This window comes from Lissotriton helveticus, chromosome 6 (genome assembly GCF_964261635.1).
Source record: "Lissotriton helveticus chromosome 6, aLisHel1.1, whole genome shotgun sequence".
Taxonomy (NCBI): domain Eukaryota; kingdom Metazoa; phylum Chordata; class Amphibia; order Caudata; family Salamandridae; genus Lissotriton; species Lissotriton helveticus.
The window spans coordinates 226,916,830-226,934,669 of NC_136067.1; the positions used below are offsets into that span (position 1 = coordinate 226,916,830).

General features: G+C 52.0%; 1 protein-coding gene across 14 annotated transcripts in view; it reads left to right on the plus strand.

Annotated features, from left to right (window-relative positions):
- The window catches only part of TDRD6 (tudor domain containing 6), a 2,679,339-nt gene that overhangs the window by 594,586 nt on the left and 2,066,913 nt on the right, over positions 1 to 17,840 (plus strand). The window lies entirely within an intron of this gene.

Genomic DNA, 17,840 nt, shown 5'->3' on the forward strand with positions numbered 1-17,840 from the left:
GGGTGTTGAAATTTTATCTGGATAAAACCAAGGATATTCGTAGGTCAGACCAATTGTTTATCAAATCTGAAAGAGACACGTTAGTGATAGATTCCTTACCTTAGAATATCCCCAGGCGTCAGGCTGGATCTGGAAATTTTTGCGTAGCAATACCCCTGCGCGTCGGTAGGCGTCGTCTGCGGCTCCGCGTCTGTCGTCTGCGTCGTTCACGCCGGAATGATGTCGTCTGAGTACTTGGACGCCGCCCATGCGCGCTGACGTCAGTTCTTCTTTTTTCCGCGCCAGCTAGCGCAGATCCGGAGAAGCTCTACCCCTAGTCATTTTTTGACTAAACTTTTTGATCTTTTGATCATTTTTCTACTCGAGTCTTCGACTCCAACGGTGCCGGTAGGGATGCCCGGGTTCAAGCCCTGTTCGAAGTGCGACCGACTGATGTCGGTCACGGACCCCCATCGCTGGTGCATGAAGTGCTTAGGCCTCGACCACGACGACCGCACCTGCTCCGACTGCCGGGCCCTGACGTCGAAGGCTAGGCGGGAGCGGTCCCGCAAGCGGCTTGAGCTCCGGCAGTCGGCCCCGCGCCATTCCAGATCCCGGTCCCACGGGAGGTCGAGGGACCGGTCGCGGGGGTCGGAGTCCCCGCAGCTCCGGGAGTGGACATCGGTCGTCGGGATCCAAGTCCTCAGGTAAGAGGCATGAGAGGTCGGAGCGGCATCATCGCTCCTCCGACCCACCCCGACGCTCGCACGATGCGCCCGGGGGTTCGGGCGACACCGCCCACGCGGCTCCAAGAGAGTCGCAAGCGTCGCCGCCTGCCCCACAACTTCGGGTCCCTGGGCACGGCGTGGCGCCGGAGGAGGTCGAGCGGTACCTCATGGCCATGAGGTCCCTCCCTCCTCAGCCGGGTCCCGCGGCGCCTTCGGGCCCAGCGGTCCCGGCTGGAGGCCCTAGCGGGTCGGGCGCTTCGGCCCCGACGCCGCCGGGTGCTTCGGCCCCGGCGCCTCCGGCGACTTCGGTCCCGGCGCCGCAGGACCTCACCGGACCCGCTTCCGGATCCGGGTCGTCGCCGGTCGACCTCACGACCTCACCGGCGCCGACACCGAGGGTGTCGCGCCCGTTGTGGACGCCGTCCCCAATCTTCCCTTCGGTCCGACTCTGGTGCCGGAACGGCGCAGTTGGGCGCCGCTTCCGACGACCTTTGGAGGTTTTTATTTCTATGAGGAGGCCCAGTCTGTTGACCCTGAGTTACAGGAGACTGGTGACTGAGGTGATTGGGAGGGGTCTGAGGACCCTCTGGCACAGGAGTGCCAGTCTCAAGACGACTGGACATATGAGCTTGGGGAGGCTAGTGGTATTGACACCTCGCCAGACACTGGATTTGTCTCCCCTCCCATCGTGGCTACGGAAGAGGGGCTGCTTATAGCGTAGTGTTAACGAGGGCAGCCAAGGCCTTGGGCCTTGAACTCCCCATTGCGGCCGTGAGGACTAACCTCCTCACTGAGGTTCTTAAACTGCAGGCAAGCTCCAGTGAGCCTCTGCTGCTGTTTAATGAAGCCTTATGTGACGTTCTTGTGGGCACTTGGTCCAAGCCCGCCACGGGTCCGCCTGTGGATAGGAACGTGGCCAGACGCTACCGCCCGGCTCTGGGCGACCCTTGCTTTTTGTCCACCCATCCAACCCCCGAGAGCCTGGTTATCCAGGCCTCCACTTCCCAGAACGCATTCCCGACGGCCCCGTCCGATCGGGAATCCAAGAGATACGAACAGTTCAGGAAGAAAGTGTTCTCGTCCCTGAGTTTGAGACTGCGGCTCTGCGCCTCTGGCAGTGGCTGGAAAGTCAGGGTGTGACCCTGGTAGTTCAACACCTGGCAGGTTCTCTGAATGCCAGGTCGGACGAACTCAGCCGTCGGTGCATGATGGATCACGAATGGCGTCTGCACTCGGACGTGGCGCAAGGCCTCTTTCAGCAATGGGCAGAGCCTTGGTTAGATCTATTCGCCACCAAAGAGAACGCGCAATGTCATCGGTTCTGCGCGTTGGAATTTCCAAGGCGGCACTCGCTTGGAGACGCTTTTCGTCGCGAGTGGAGTTGTGGTCTGTTGTACGCCTTTCCGCCTATACCACTTCTGCCCAGAGTGCTGAAGATCAGGCGCGACCGGGCCCAGGTTATCCTTGTGGCTCCGGACTGGGCACGAAGATACTGGTATCCCGAGCTACTCAGCATGTCAGTAGATCCCCCGATTTGTCTGCCCCTTCGGGAGGACCTTCTGTCGCAGCAGCAGGGGACGGTCCTCCACCCGAACCTGTCCAGTCTCCACCTACAAGCTTGGAGATTGAGCGGCGACAGTTGAGGCCATTTGACTTGCCTCCCGAAGTCTGTAATGTCATTCTGGCAGCCAGGCGTCCACCCACAAAGTCGTTATACGCCTGCAGGTGGAACAGATTTGTGGCATGGTGCACAGCAAAGGCTGTGGATCCACACTCTGCCCCCCTTTCTGAGGTTCTCCTCTTCCTTCTTTCTCTTGCCCAGCAGGGCTCTGCTCTGGGCACTGTCAAGGGCTACCTTTCTGCCCTTTCTGCCTTTTTGAGGCTCCCTGATCAGCCTTTTTTGTTCAAGTCCCCTATTGTAAATCGCTTTCTTAAGGGCATCACGCGCACGTTCCCTCCTGTTCCCTTCGTGATGCCCCAGTGGGACTTGAACCTTGTTCTTACCTTCCTGATGTGCGCTCCCTTTGAGCCACTTCACAACTGTCCTCTTCGTCTTCTGACTCTGAAGACTGCTTTCCTGGTTGCCATCACCTCTGCCAGGAGAGTGAGCTAGCTCCAGGCCCTTTCTTGTACACCACCTTTCCTTTCTGTCCATCCGGACAAGGTTGTGTTGCGTACTAAGCCATCTTTCCTGCCCAAGGTTGTCTCCGCCTTCCACATCGGGCAGTCCATCACCTTGCCAACCTTCTTTCCGCCTCCGCATCCCTCTAAAGAGGAAGAGCGGCTCCACCGTCTGGACCCAAAACGTGCGCTCTCATTCTATTTGGATCGCACACGCCAGTTCTGGGTGGATGACCAACTCTTTGTTGGCTACGTGGGTGCTAAGAAGGGGAAGGCGGTACACAAGCGGACCATCTCCCGGTGGATCATCTTGTGTATCCAGGCATGTTACTCCATGGCTAGGAAGGAGCCCCCTGTTGGATTGAGGGCTCATTCCACTCGGGCAACTACAACTGCCCTGAGGCGGGGAGTGCCCTTACAGGACATTTGCCAGGCAGCTACGTGGGCCTCGCTGCACACGTTCGCACGACACTACTGCCTGGACAGTCAAGTCCGGAGGGATGGCTTCTTTGGCCGTTCCGTCCTCCAGGACTTTCTGGTGTGATTATTGGTTCGCAGACCCTCCACCGGGGTTGGTATTGCTGGGGTATCTATTCTAAGGTAAGGAATCTATCACTAACGTGTCTCTTTCAGATGCAAAAGTTACTACTTGTGTAACGATATATCTGTAAGAGACATTAGTTAGTGATAGATTCCTTACCGACCCACCCATCCTCCCCGTTCTGCGAACCTATATCTAGGGTTAAGGTCATCCCCTTTCAGGGCCCTAGTTTCTTGGCACCAGTGTTGGTTCTATCATGGCTCTGCGTATCTGGCGCGGAAAAGCTGTGTATCAGAACTGACGTCAGCGCGCATGGGCGGCGTCTAAGTACTCCGATGACGTCATTCCAGCGCTAACGACGCCGACGACGGACGCGGAGCCGCAGACGACGCCTACTGACGCGCAGGGGTATTGCTACGCAAAAATTTCCGGATCCAGCGTGACGCCTAGGGATATTCTAAGGTAAGGAATCTATCACTAACTAATGTCTCTTACAGATATATCGTTACACAAGTAGTAACTTGTGCTTATGGATCAGTCAGGACAGATCTTGCTACATCTAAACAGTCCATTTCTAGGTGGATTGTGTCCTGTATACAGTTGTGTTACCAAAGCGCTGGTAAGACCTTAGGGGGTACACCTAAGGCTCCTTCCACCAGGGGCAAAGCTGCCACGACTGCTTTGCTCCATAATGTTCCAATTGCAGAAATCTGCAAGGCGGCCCCTTGGAAGTCGGTCCATACCTTTTCTAAGCATTACTGCCTGGACATTGATGCCAGGGCAGACGCTCAGGTTGGGCAGGCTTCGCTGCGAAATCTGTTCGCACAGTAGTGGTGTTGTTTTCTCTTCTCTCCACCGCCGCTTTGGTGTGGGGATGGGCTTGCCATTCTATTCACTAGATTATGACTATACACAGAGATCCCCTACTACAGAAGGAGTAGTTTCTGTTCTGTAACTCCAGTTCTGTAGTAGGGGTATCTGTTATAGTCATAAGCGCCTGCCCTCCTCCCCGGTGGAGAGAGATATTCATGTACAGAAGGCTACAGGTCTGGCGTGTTCCGCCTTCAAAAAGAACTGAAAGTAAAAGGGACCTGCAGTGCATTCTGGGATACTGTGAAGTTCTGGAAAGTTCTCTTAAAGGCACAGTATCCTGTTCTGAGCCACATAATGGCAGCCTATGGGGCTTGTCTGTCCATGTCTTCCTCTGTCATTCCAGAGGGGTTTTGCTGTTAAAGCAAGGGAAAATCTGGACAGGCTTTGCTGTTTGTGGATTTTTGGTGGAATTTCTAGTTGAAGTACTGGACAGTGTAGCCTGTGGATATAGGCTGCATTATCTGTCTTTAATTCTCTCTTAAGTGTCTGTGCAGTTCTGCATTTTTCGACACCGTAAGAGATTATTATTATTTTTTTTTTTCAAAAACCTTTATTGCACCATTTCAATACACAGCGGAACGCCTACAACCCATCGGGCTGGCCGCTATAACCGTTTATTAGACACAATGCAGCAGTCTGAAATCTGTGGTGGACTAGCCAATGACATTGAAAAGAATATGCAGGCTGCAATGAAGAGGTGCCGCACTCGCAGATGTGTCCCAGTCATTAGTGGTTTCTGAATTTCCATTTTTACATGAACAACAACAAACTAAAGTAACTGTTAGGAATAACATTGTGGTCGTGCTTCGATTCTTAAGGATCGTACGTTTTTACTTCATCAAAAATGCCCCATTCCAGTCCCCCACCCACTCCCACCAACTGCCCCGGAGGGCCATGTGTGTACCTGAGTATGTAACCCTCTTCAGTGGTTCGCTATGTGTCCCCTCCCCAGTCATTCCTACATGCTAATGTAGTCACGAAGCCACTCTCGCAGTCCCGTCCGCCCCTCCCTCACCACACATCCACACTACTAGCCCTCCTCCTCCTCCCCATCTGATTCATCCTGGTCATCCTCCGGCAGGGGATCACAAATCTCACCCCTGTATACATTCCATTTGGTCCATATTTTATTCCATTTCCCCGGACAGGCACGGTTGGAGTACACCGCTCTTTCCGTTATCATTACCTTATCCATATTTAGACACCAGTGTAACTTCGTTGGTACTTCCTCCGCTCCCCACCTATGTGCGATATCACGTTTTGCTACCATCAGCCCCACTGTAGCCCAGATTCGCTCATGTCTAGAGATATCCGTAGGTTCCCATACGTTTAGAAGGCATCTCTTAGGCTCAGGTAACAGTGATGCTTCTAACGTTTGTGAGATTGTCCGCAGTATTTGTCTCCAATATTCCTGAATCGGGGGGCAGTCCCATATGGTGTGAAAGAATGTGCCCTCCTCCCCGCACCCATGAAGGCAGTAGGGGTGTTGTATTCTATTAATACGATGTAGCATTGTCCTCGTGTAGTACACCCTGTGTAGTACTTTTAGTTGCACTAGTCGTGCAGAGATGCCCACTTCCTTAGGTGATGCTAGTGCCTCATTCCACTCCTGTTCGTCCATTTCACTAGTGTCCCCCTCCCATTTTGTCTTCAAGGACAGTGTTGGGTCTGGTGATTTGAGTAGTTTGCGGTAGGTGAGGGATGTTGCGCGTTCAATCATATATTCAGTGAGGAGGCGGTCTTCTAACGGGGAAGATTCGGGCGGATCGGTGTCTGCGGGTAGGGCTGCAAGCAAGGCGTGTTGTATCTGAATGTACCTGTAGAGCTCCCTTTCGTTAAGGTCGTACAGTTCTCTCAGTCTAGCGAAGGGTATCACCCTGCCCCTTTCCCAGAGGTCGCCCACCGTGGAGATCCCTATGGTATCCCAGTGTGAGAACCCCTTGCTATTCCTCATGTTGCCGAGGGCTCTGGAGTCCCACAGCGGGGTTAGCTTGGTAATCTTCCCCTTCCAACCCAGAGCAGCAGTTGCTGTATGCCAGAGCGCCACCGTTAATTTGGTGGGTCCCACTAAGGCGCGAGTTTTGCGTTTGTCATATAATGGAGCCAGCAGAGTGTCAATGCCCAATTGCGCCCTGTCAGCCTGGAATGCCGGCTCGGCCTGTGAAGTATGAATCCAGTGGTTGATGGGTTTAAGGTGAGTCGCCCAGTAATACAGTTTTAAATTGGGCAAGGCAATGCCACCTTCAAACCAATCTCTATGCAGCTTGGATTGCGCGATGCGTGCGGGGAGGTTCCCCCATAAAAGGTTAGATACCAGTGCCTCAACCTTTTGAAAGAACCTAGGGGCTACCGGATAAGGTGTGTTTTCTAGGACATACAAGAATCGTGGGAGGGTCATCATTTTGTAAAGCGCAGCTCGTCCCAAAAGTGTGAGCGGGAGTTCCGACCAAAATGTAACGTCTTGCTTGAGCCTTTCTAAGTGGGGTTTCAGATTTTTGTCCATGAACTCCGCGGGGTTACTAGTAATCTGGATGCCTAAGTATTTAAATGATGACCCCGCTATTTTCAGAGGACACCCTGCGTCGAGGGCTGGAATCTGCCCCTTCAGTACATATAGTTCCGATTTGCTCCAATTCAATGTATAGCCAGACACCCTTCCGTGAGAGTCAGAGATGTAATAGGGCTGGTACTCCGCTGTCCGGGTTAGTAAGATATATCAACATGTCATCCGCATATAGGGACAGCCTGTCCTCCCAGCCTTCCCTCCAGCAGATGCCCTTGAGTAGGGGTGAGGTTCTAATAAGAGTGGCAAGAGGTTCCAGGGAGATCGCAAACAATAACGGCGATAAGGGACATCCTTGTCTTGTGCCCCTTCCCAATGGGAACAATCGCGAGATATGGCCATTGGCCACCACCCGGGCCACCGGAGCAGTGTATAACAGCCGGACCCACGCAATAAAGCGGGGCCCAAATCCCATGCGTGCCAATGCCTCAAATAAGTATGCCCATTCCACAAGATCAAAGGCCATTTTAGCATCGAGGGCCAATATCACTGCCTGTGTAGTGATCGAGTCCGCCCGCCCCAATACTCCGTGCAGTCTACGTAAATTCAAAGCCGTGTTTCGATGTGGCATAAATCCGGACTGGTCCGGGTGTATAAGAGACGGTAAATGGGGTAAGATTCTTGTTGCCAGTAGTTTGGCAAGAATTTTGGCTTCTGCATTAAGCAGCGAGATGGGGCGATAAGAGGAGCATTCCTCAGGTGGTTTGCCTGGCTTGGAGATGGCCACTATAGTTGCCTCCCGTTGATCTTGTGGAAGTGCACCCCCCTCTAAACTGTCCCTAAACATCCCTAGCAGATGAATACTGAGGGTCTCAGGCATCACTTGATACCATTCTACTGGTATTCCGTTAGGTCCCATTGCCTTACCCGGATTCAATGCACGAATAGCCAGTTGTATCATCAGCGGTAATGTCCGCTTCCAATTCACTGGACACTTCAGGGGTCCGCGTACGGACCTCGATTGGCGTTAAGACTTCCCTGGCCATTTCCGGTGTAATCATATGCTCAGGGGTATGTATACACCCGTTCAAAGTGAGATGCGAGCAGTTCAACAATTTGTCCCGGGTTAGTATGTACCTCCCCGTGTTCATCTTTCAAACTTTGGATTCCCCTGGAATTCCCCTCCCTTTTGTCTAGCCAAGCCAGCATTCTCCCTGCCTTGTCTCCCACCTCATAGATTCTATTCTGAGTGTCGGTCAGGTGCCCTTTCACGTGGATGCGCAAGTGGTCATTGTATAGCTGTTGTTGTATTGTAAGTGCGTGTAGGGTGGATGGCGTGGGGTGTCGTTCGTGTGCACCTGTCAACCCCTGCAAGGTTAATTCCATATCAACTAGTTCTTGAGATCGTTCTCTTTTGTAGCCCGTGATGGAATTTATGGCTTGGCCCCGCAGGACCGTTTTATATGCCTTCCACAGTATCGCTGAGGAGCGCACCGAATTGATATTCTCAGTGTAGTATTGTCGTTGTCTTTGTTAGTGCCTTGCGAACCTGGGGAATTTTGAGATAGGTAGCGTGTATGGGATATATGCGTTTGCGCGTCCGACTCTGTGAGGAAAGCGTGAGAGTAAGCGGGGAATGGTCCGAGATTCCCCGAGGGTGAATCACCATTGTGTCTATATGTTGAAGACCATCTCCTAGGGTCAGAAAATGGTCGATTCTGGACAGACTGCCATGTACTACGGAGTGGAAGGTATACTGCCTCGCAACGGGATGGAGGTGCCTCCAAATATCAATCAGGCCCATGGCAGATAGGAACCGTTGGAGTCGGGGGGTCCCACTCGTGGGGGTCGCCGATGGAAACCTATCAAGTTGAGTATCGAGAATCGCATTGAAATCCCCCCTAGTACAACCTCCCCCTCGGGGAGAGTAAGAATGAATTCTCCCAGTTTAGGGAGGTGCACAGAGTGTAGTGCCAGTGGAATGTACACTGAAACTAAGTTTATAAGTTTTCCCTCCCACTGCCCCTGTAACGCTGCGAAGCAACCTTGATCATCAGTCTTGGTCTGCATGGGAATAAACCGTGTGTTTTTCTGTATCAGGATGCCTGTCCCTCTGGATCCAGACGTGAAGTCAGAGTGGACAACCATCCTGTAGCCTCGTCTATCCATGGCCTTGGTAGCCCCCCCCCCATTAAGTGAGTTTCCTCTAGTAAAGCTATGGTGGGTTTTTGCCTCTTGAGCGCGGTTAGCACCAGCCCCCGCTTCACCTTGTCTCCCAGTCACCTCACGTTCCAGGTCATGAGACGTCGGGAGGGGCATTGTGACACAGCATTACTCCTCCCCTGTCAGGAAGTGGGACGTCAGCCATTTGGTATTATGGGGACCATGGTATATCGGTGGGTATTAGTGTCTTGTTTACTGGGTGCATAGTCATGTGAGAGAACGCTGAAGGTCCTAATAGATGCGTGAGACCCCCATCCTCTCCCGCCACCTTGGTTCGGTTCGTGTGGAAGCCTAGTCTTTGCTTTTGACCGTACATGTGTATTCCTAACTGTAAAAAAACAATCCCTTCCCCAACCCCCCCTCCCTGCATCCCTGCCTAACGGACTTTCAACTGCCCGCCCCCCCAACTAAGCAGAGTGCTTTACCCATCCCACAACCAGAGTACTTGCTTGTTAGGGGGGAGAGTGTCTCCCCGAGCCGGCGGCATCCCTGCGTGCTTTCGGGCTAGCCATGCCAGAGTCCAGTGTGCAGCAGTTAGTCGGCATGTCAGTGGTCAGCGACTGTCTTTAACGTAGACTCCAGGGTAGGGGTCATTCTTCTCCTCCGGTTCCTGCCAGTCCATAGGGGAGAGAGCCCTCCGCTCCTTCTCGACCAGACGTTTGTGAGCCAGTTCTGCTGTTTCCCCGGCGTTCGTGAGTCGGTCTGTGCATTCTGCGCGGCCGGTCCACAGTGTGCCATCCCTCAAGCCAGTCCCGGGCCGCATCCGGGGTGTCGAAAAACCACACTTTTTTGTCCGCTACTACTCGCAGCCGTGCCGGAAATATCATCGAGTACGGCAGATCCTTCTCCCTCAACGTTTTTTTCACCTCCAGGAACGTTCGCCTCCTCCTGGCGACCTCCGCCGTATAATCCGGGAAGAAGGTTATTTTCGAGTTCTGGATTTGAATGGCCGGCGCTACTCTTGCAGCCTGTAGGATGGCGTCGCAGTCTCTAAAATTGAACAACCTTGCCAGTATTGGTCGTGGCGGGCCTCCCATCTTAGGTTTGCCCCCCGGCACTCTGTGGGCCCGTTCTACTGAAAAGAAGTTCGAGAGTCCCTTAGGCTGGAGCCTGGTTTTGATTATGTCTTCCACATAGAGGTCCATCGCCCCCTTATCTTCCGATTCTGGCACACCTAAAATTCGGACGTTGTTGCGCCGGGAGCGCCCTTCTTGATCATCCAGTTTGTCTCTAAGCAGTTTATTATCGGTTTGTAGGCGTTCCATCGCGGTTTGTAGTTCGGACACATCTTCGACCAAGGATTTGGTGACAACCTCAACTTGTTTGACCCTTTCGTTCATTTTCTGTAGGTCCGCCCGTATCAAGGTGACATCAGTGGCTGTAGCTCCCACCGTCGCTTGCACCTGGGCCAATGCCTCCAAGACATCCTCAAGCGTGGCCCTTTGCACACCCTCAGTCTCCGTAGTTTTCCCTGCATTCTTGCGTTGTTCTTGAGGGGGAGTCTGCCTCCCATACGCGAATTTGTCTAATTTAGCCTGGGTCGTGCTGTTCTTGGGGCCTCTGTGTGACATGGCGTTGTACGTATTATCGTCGCAAGCTGCCACTGGGGGTCGGTGTCCTGTCCGAGGAGGGGTGTCCGTTCGTCCACTCGTCGATACCTGCGTAACGGTACCTCGGTTGGCTCCTCGGTGCGTAGGAGTAGTGTTCCCTCGTACGCCTTTGTCAGGTGGGTTGCTCCCCACTGATAACGTGGGCTCGTGCAGGGCTCTATCTGCTCTATGGACATCCGATGTGACAATCCACCTTATGGCACTGGAACTTAGGCGGTGAGTGGTGGCCTGTGCTGGATCACGGCTCTGTGTATTGTTGAGCCTTGGTGCTCCTGTAATGTGCAGTGTTACTCCGGCCCCTTTCAAAGGCTCTCCAAGAGGGAGGGGGGGGGCCCTCCAGTAGCTCACCTCCCCCGCTGCTGCTAGCCTCCTCGAACTGCCCGTTGATGCTCCCAACCGTGAGTCTGCAAGTACAGCGGACCCTCGCACCCACTCCCGGGAGGCTGCACTGATCACCGCTCAGCAAGGGCGGCCGCCGCGAAGTCCCGGGGGGAGACTCGCATCCGGCGCGTAAAATGACGGATTCACTTCTGCGGTACATGGCGTTTCCCGCACCCCTGGGCTGAAACTCACGGTCGCGTTGAGTGCCGTTGGATGTAGCAGGGTTCCGCTTGTGATCCCGGGTCGCCAGAGGACGCTCGGTGAATATTGTCGGGCAGCGCGTCCAAGGAGCCGGGTCTTCCTGTCTCACTCTGCCGCCGATAAGCCACTTCCTGTCGGCCTCACTCTTTCCGCGACTCCGCTGCCGCCAGACATACGATAGGCCCTTCACCCCTCCAGTCTCTGCTCAGCGTTATGAGACGCTTTCAGGCCGCCGCTGTCCAGAAAATGCTTCGCTGGGTGCCGCAAAGGCTCCGGGTCCGGCCCACCCCTTCAGGCACCGTGTAATTGAGGATAAATATGCCGGATTTAAGTGGGAAGCCGCCTCGACTCGGGAGCCTCCCTAAGCTGCGGCCGCCATCGTTGGCTGCTAGCCACGCCCCCCGTAAGAGATTATTTTTGATTGCTCCGGGGTCCACGCACATGGGCGGGACTATTCACTAGATTATGACTAACAGAGATACCCCTACTACAGAACTGGAGTTACAGGACAGAAACTACTCCTTGTCTAACTTTCCTCTTTTCTTGGGTTTGGCTTCAATCTGTCTAATGGGATAAAGGGCAAGCCTAGTTGTGAGCTGCATTTATCAGTGGCAGGGCAGGCAATCATTAGTCTGGATGGGCATATCCCTGGGTCTACCCTTTGAAGCTCAGGAAGGGCGGAGTACGACCCATGCCTCAATTGTCTCCCACTCGCTATGGCGGGTCGCATTTTATCAGGCTGAGCTATTTATGAGCCTACTGGCCCTGTCTGGTGAGAGCTCGACTTGAAATGTTCTCTTCATTCAGAAAGTTAATGAGCAATAAAGATGTCTTTAAATCTGTTCATCTGGTCACATTTGCCAGGCCTTTCAAGAGAGGTTAGACGTCGGCTTATGTCTTCAAAAATACTGCTTATTTTTTCCTGAAGAGTAATGTTTACAAAATCCTCTAATTTTGCAATTGGAGAAAGAAAAGTGAACTGTCCAACAGTCCTGTTTGGGTCCAGGCAGGGAAATGAAAGACTGTATGTCAGTTTAATTCTAACACATTTAAATAGCTTGTAAACTAACAATTCTAAAAAACACGTTATTTGGTGATGTGCAAAGAACAGTTACTTACCTTTAACGCTCTTTCTGGTGGATACAATATCTGCCTGTGGATTCCACACCCTTTGATTTTTCTCTGTGCCAGCATTCCACAGAAACTTTCTTAGCTCTCCCACGTCAACGAGAACGCCACAATAGCACGGCTCCGCTCGCGACTCCATATGTCATCGGAGCCGTAAGAAGACCTAGTCGGCGTACTGACTTTAGTTCCACCCATTTTTTCTGTGCCTTTTGTAGGAGAGTGGGGTCTGCAATCCCATGGCCACCCCAGATTTTTGCTTCACTGATTTACGACTTTCCCTGGCTGTGGGCCTGCTAATCAGACCCACAGCCTAGCTGTTCTCTCTCTAAATTACAACCATGTACCTTAGGTGCATTTTACCAATTGGTACTGGGCCACCTTATCAGTCCCTGTACAGCATACCTTAGGTATCCAGGGCATAGGTGTACCCAGGGCCTACCAGGGGCTGAAGCATGTATTATGCCACCCAAACAGACACAACTGGCTGCACGACAGCTGGGGCAAGGTGGTGTAAACACCCTTTGCTTTAGATATAGTATTCCTATATCTAACCCTAAAATGGACACATATATTCCCATCAGTCACTCCTATGGAAGGCCTTATCAATCCTGAAGGCAGAGTGCTTGGAATTATGTGAGATGGTGCTCTGGCATGAGCTGAGCCCGTTTGCAGCTTGCGGAACCAAGTCCAAATAGCTGTTCCATGATAACGCTATACCATAGTGCATTATAATCCTCGCGGTTATTGCTAACTTTGGTATAGCTTTATCAAAACATGTCGAGTAAGGTGTCATACGAATTGGAATACTAACCCCTCGCCAATTCTGGCGACGGGGTTAGCATTCCACCCTTCTAGAGGGACACGACATGTATGTAACTGTGAACCCCGGTTAAAGTTAACTCGAGCCTCAGCATCACAAAATGGATGCTGCCACCGAGACACAAGTCTGCCCTCCTGCTGCTGGGAGTCCATCCAGCAATGGAGGCCTGGACAAAGGGTTTCCTGTCAGGGGCGGTGCTAGCACCATCCCAGACAGGATTTTGTGTATCCCAGGTAGGCAGGGCTGAAAGGAAGGTGACTGCAAGTGGCACCCCGGTGCTCACTGTGCATATGCCGGCTCAAACCAGTTCCTAGGGCACACCAGCCCCTGAGCTGGGGAGAGACCGGACAAAGGAGAGGGGTGTAACCACCCCCCTCCTGGTCCTACCCCTAGGGCAGGACCTAGTCGCGTGCCAGCCCCTTTTCTTAGGATAAAGGCAGGAGCAGGCCCCCTTCCCAAATTAGATCATTCTGAATCTTGAAACTACTTTCCACGAAAGGAACTCTTGACTCTTCTGAAGACTCTCCCTTGTGGCTAAGGAGTAGCCACCCTGCACCAGCAGGCACCATCGAAGCTCTTGCGGTTTGCTGTAAGTCCATCCTCCGGATCAAGACTGCCCAGCTCGACGAGACCCGGATTCCCTGCCATCTCTGACCTCTACCTACATCATCCAGCACAGCTGAGATTCGTGGGTGCGACGAGACCCGTGGGACCGGCCATCTTCAAGACCTGCACGACGCTTCTCCAGCACGACCCCCGAGAGACCCTCGAGTAAGTGCACTGGGGTTTGAGAAGCCCTAACCCTAAGCAGCTCCAGCACCGAAGTCCAGCCTCCCAGCATCCACGAGATCTGCGTGGGGCCCTTCTGCTTCTTTGCTGCTTGCCACGTTGTCCGGTCACTTGCCCGTTGGCTAGTGACCCTCTTGACGTACCACGATGATTTCACCGCTGGTCTGGTTGCTCCAGACTGGCCCTTGCTCCCTTCCAAGAGAGGAGCCCCCGGACCCTCCTGGTCCACTCCAGACGCCATCTTGACTCCACCGCGTGGGCTTGCCTTTGCCAAGGTTTGTTGCTCAAATCCTGAGTCCAGCATCGCCGACAGCCTCGTGGGACAGCTCGCACCTCCAGCCTGGACGCCGACAACGCCTCCTAGCCCGTGGGACTGCAGAGTCCAGCGTCGCCCACTCACCTGGTCGAGGTGACTTCATCCGGTGCCATCCTGGTGCCCACATAATCACTGGCTAGTGATTAAGAACTGAGTCCCCTCTGCTTTCAGGTAGTCTCCTTCACTGATCCAGCCTTGGATCACACCGAACATCTTCACTGGTCGCCTGCCAGCAACTTCTTCTTTCAGGCTCCATAGACTTCAACGAGGATTCCCGACGTCTTTTGAACCCTATGCAGCCGCGGCCCCTGGGCTAGATAACTTGAGTATTTCGGTACTCCAGCACAGGTTCACTATCCAAGTGTCCAGATCCTTTTTCGTTTTCAATCTATCTAGTCGGATTTGTCCGGAAACAGTAACTTTAGAAACGCTAGCATCCATAGACTTCTTCCCGCATCCCGCGTGAGAGTGCACACTCTGCACACGATCTCCCTAGACCTCCTGCTCGTAATCTTAAGGTTCAGTAGTGTAGTCCTAGCGATCCTGAAGCCCCTGGATCTTGTTACTTACCTGCTAGCATTTCGCATTCCACTTTTTGTGTATATGGTTTTTCGTGACCCTCGGGCATTTGTGTAAATTGTGCAACTTGAAGTATTTTCGTAAGAGTTTTGTATTGTGCTTAGCTCCCTGACTCAAAGAGTTCAAGGTAGAACTGTTATTAATAAATATCCTATATTTTTATAACAACTTGTGTGGTGTCCTTTCACTTGGTGTTCAAGGGGTATATGTGATGGTAAAACAGCTGGCTTAACACGCCCTCTAGAGTTTAGCCTGAAGACTGCTCGTGTCCATGCTACTAGGATAGCTGGTCTGAAAGGTTGACTTACAACCAATCATCAATAAGGGTTGTTTGGTATGATACACAGTGATCACTAGAATAGTGAGCACTATATATCAGGCCAACTTCTCACACCTTTGACTTGAAAGGGTGGACAGACAACATAATTGTAGTATACACAGTATACAATATATACACAAAATATAATTAACAAGGGAAATGCCAAAGAAACAAAGCATTTCCTTACAACCCAACAGCAAGGCAAGAAAAAGACCTAGAAAAACAACTGTGTCAAACTTTTTAGGTATACAAAGGTGGACAACGGGGAGAAGGGTGGGTCAATGAGGAATCCACAGGCAGATGCTGTATCCACCAGAAAAAGCGTTACCAAAGGTAAGTCACTTGTTCTTCTGATGGATTCATCTGACTGTGGATTCCTCACCTTTTGAATTGAATCCCACCACAGTCCTGCTCCAGGAGGAGGGTGTCCACCTACTCATACCAAAAAGTCCTGCAGCACTGAACATGCAAAATGGCCATCCCTCCTCATCTCAGAATCCAAGCAATAATGCTTTGAAAGTGTGGAGGGAGACGCATGTTGCAGCTTTACAAATGTCCACTACAGGAAAACCTCTATCCAAAGCAGATGTGGAAGACTTCGCTCTAGAAGAATGAGCTCTGAAACCTTCAGGAGGCTCCTTTGCCAGGAAGTAGCACATTTTGATTCACAAGTTGATCCACCTGGATAGCGTTATCTTGTGGACTGCTTTGCCCTTCATCTTGCAACAAAGAGCTGGCCGTCCAGTCTGAAGCCCCTAGTACTGTCCAAGTAGAAACTGACAGCCCTCTTAGGGTCCAGGCGGTGAAGTTGCTCCACCCCCTTGGAAGGTGAGGTGGAGGATAGAAGGTAAGAAGGGTAATAAACTGCCCTAGATGGAAAGGAGTGACAACCTTGGGCCGGAAAGCAGCCCTGGTCCTGAAAACCAACTTTTCTGCATGAATGGTTGAAAATGGAGGTTTTGAACTAAGAGCCTGCAGCTCAGCCTCCTGGCTGAGGTAATAGCGATCGGAAAGACCGTCTTGAAAGAAAAAATCCTCAACGGGCAACTATGAAGAGGCTCAAAAGGAGAACCCATCATGAAAGTAAGTACTAGATTCAAATCCCACTGAGGCATAATGGAGTGGTAGGAAACCTATTGGTGAGGCCCTTAATGAAACTCATAACAATGGGGGACTTAAACAAAGACGACAAGGCTGACCAGTAACCCTTTACCGTAGCCACAGCACAACCCTGCTGAGCCAAGGTAAGAGAGAAACCAAGTACATCAGATATATGGGCCTTCAAAGGATCAATGGACCTCTCCACACCATTTCACAAACTTGGACCACCTATAGGAATAAATAAATTTGGTGGAGTGTCTCCTGCATGATAAATATCATCCAGTGGGGTAGAGAAAGAACTCTGATTTCCCCGTCCAATTTCCAGGCAAGAAGGTGCAGGTTCAGGAGGTGGCGGTGCAGAACCTGCCCCTGCGACTGCTAGAGGTCTGCCCAGAGAGGGAGACGGAGCAGAGGGTGCGATGAGAGGTGAAGGTCTGTACCACACCCTTCTTGGCCAATCCGGGGCGATCAATAGAACTTGGGCCCGATCTTGGCAAATCTTACTCAGAACCAGAGGAATCAAGGGTATAGGAGGAAATGTGTGAAGGAGCTGCGAATCCCCTTCCAACTGAAACGCGTCCCCTAACGCTCCCCGCATCTGAAACTGAAGACTGCAGAACAACAGGCAGTGCATGTTCTCTTGAGTGGCGAAAAGGTCCAACCAAGGAAACTCCCACTTCTTGAAGATGTGATGGACAACCTCTGGATGAAGCCTCCACTAGTGGTGGGCCGAGAACTGCCAACTGAGACTGTCCGCACAGACATTTAGCACTCTGGCCAGCTGCTTCTCAGATGCACAAATCTGATGACCCTGAGCCCAGGACCAGAACCTCTCTGCAGAGATGATACGACACTACGCCTCCCTGTTTGTTTATGTACCACATTGCGGTAGTGTTTGTTGAAAAATTGTACTATGCGTTAACGTAACTTACAAAGTTCAGTTTTCGTATTCTGAAACCAAATTATACATGCTTCAAATCGCCATCCGAAGGATCGTATAATTGTACAATTTACATTGACAAGTGAAAAACACAGTTCTGACTAGTTTATTCACTATTGTCCGTTGCTTGTTCAATAGGGGGAATCTCCGCCTCCTGAAGTTGTTCCACTTTCCCCACACCGCTTCCACTTTTTCAGGCACCTTCTATGCGTATATACTGCCTTCTTTTCCACCATAGATCCATCCATATCTCTACACCACTCTTGATGTGTTGGGGGCGGTCTGCGCCCCCCAGTATTTAGTGATATTGCATTTGGCTAGCATCATACCCAGCGTTGCCCAGTCTTGAGCTGTGTGATTAAGGTCTGTCGGTTCTCAGATGTTAAGGAGACACCTCTTGGGCTCAGGTGACACAGTGACTCCGCTGACTTGTGTGAATGTGTGCTTAACTGCTCCCCAATATGTCGGTATCTCTGGGCATTCCCACATCGTATGATAAGAGTGGTGTGCCCTGCAATTCCGTAAACGGAGTTAGTAATCAGCCTTCCCTATTTTATGTTGGGTTACTCTTGTGTAATAGATTTGATGAAGTGCCTTTAACTGTACAAGTCTTAATTTAGAGGGTATCGCCACTTCCCATGGGGATGCGAGTGCCTCCTGCCAATCTGTCTTGTCTAGCTCTCCCACC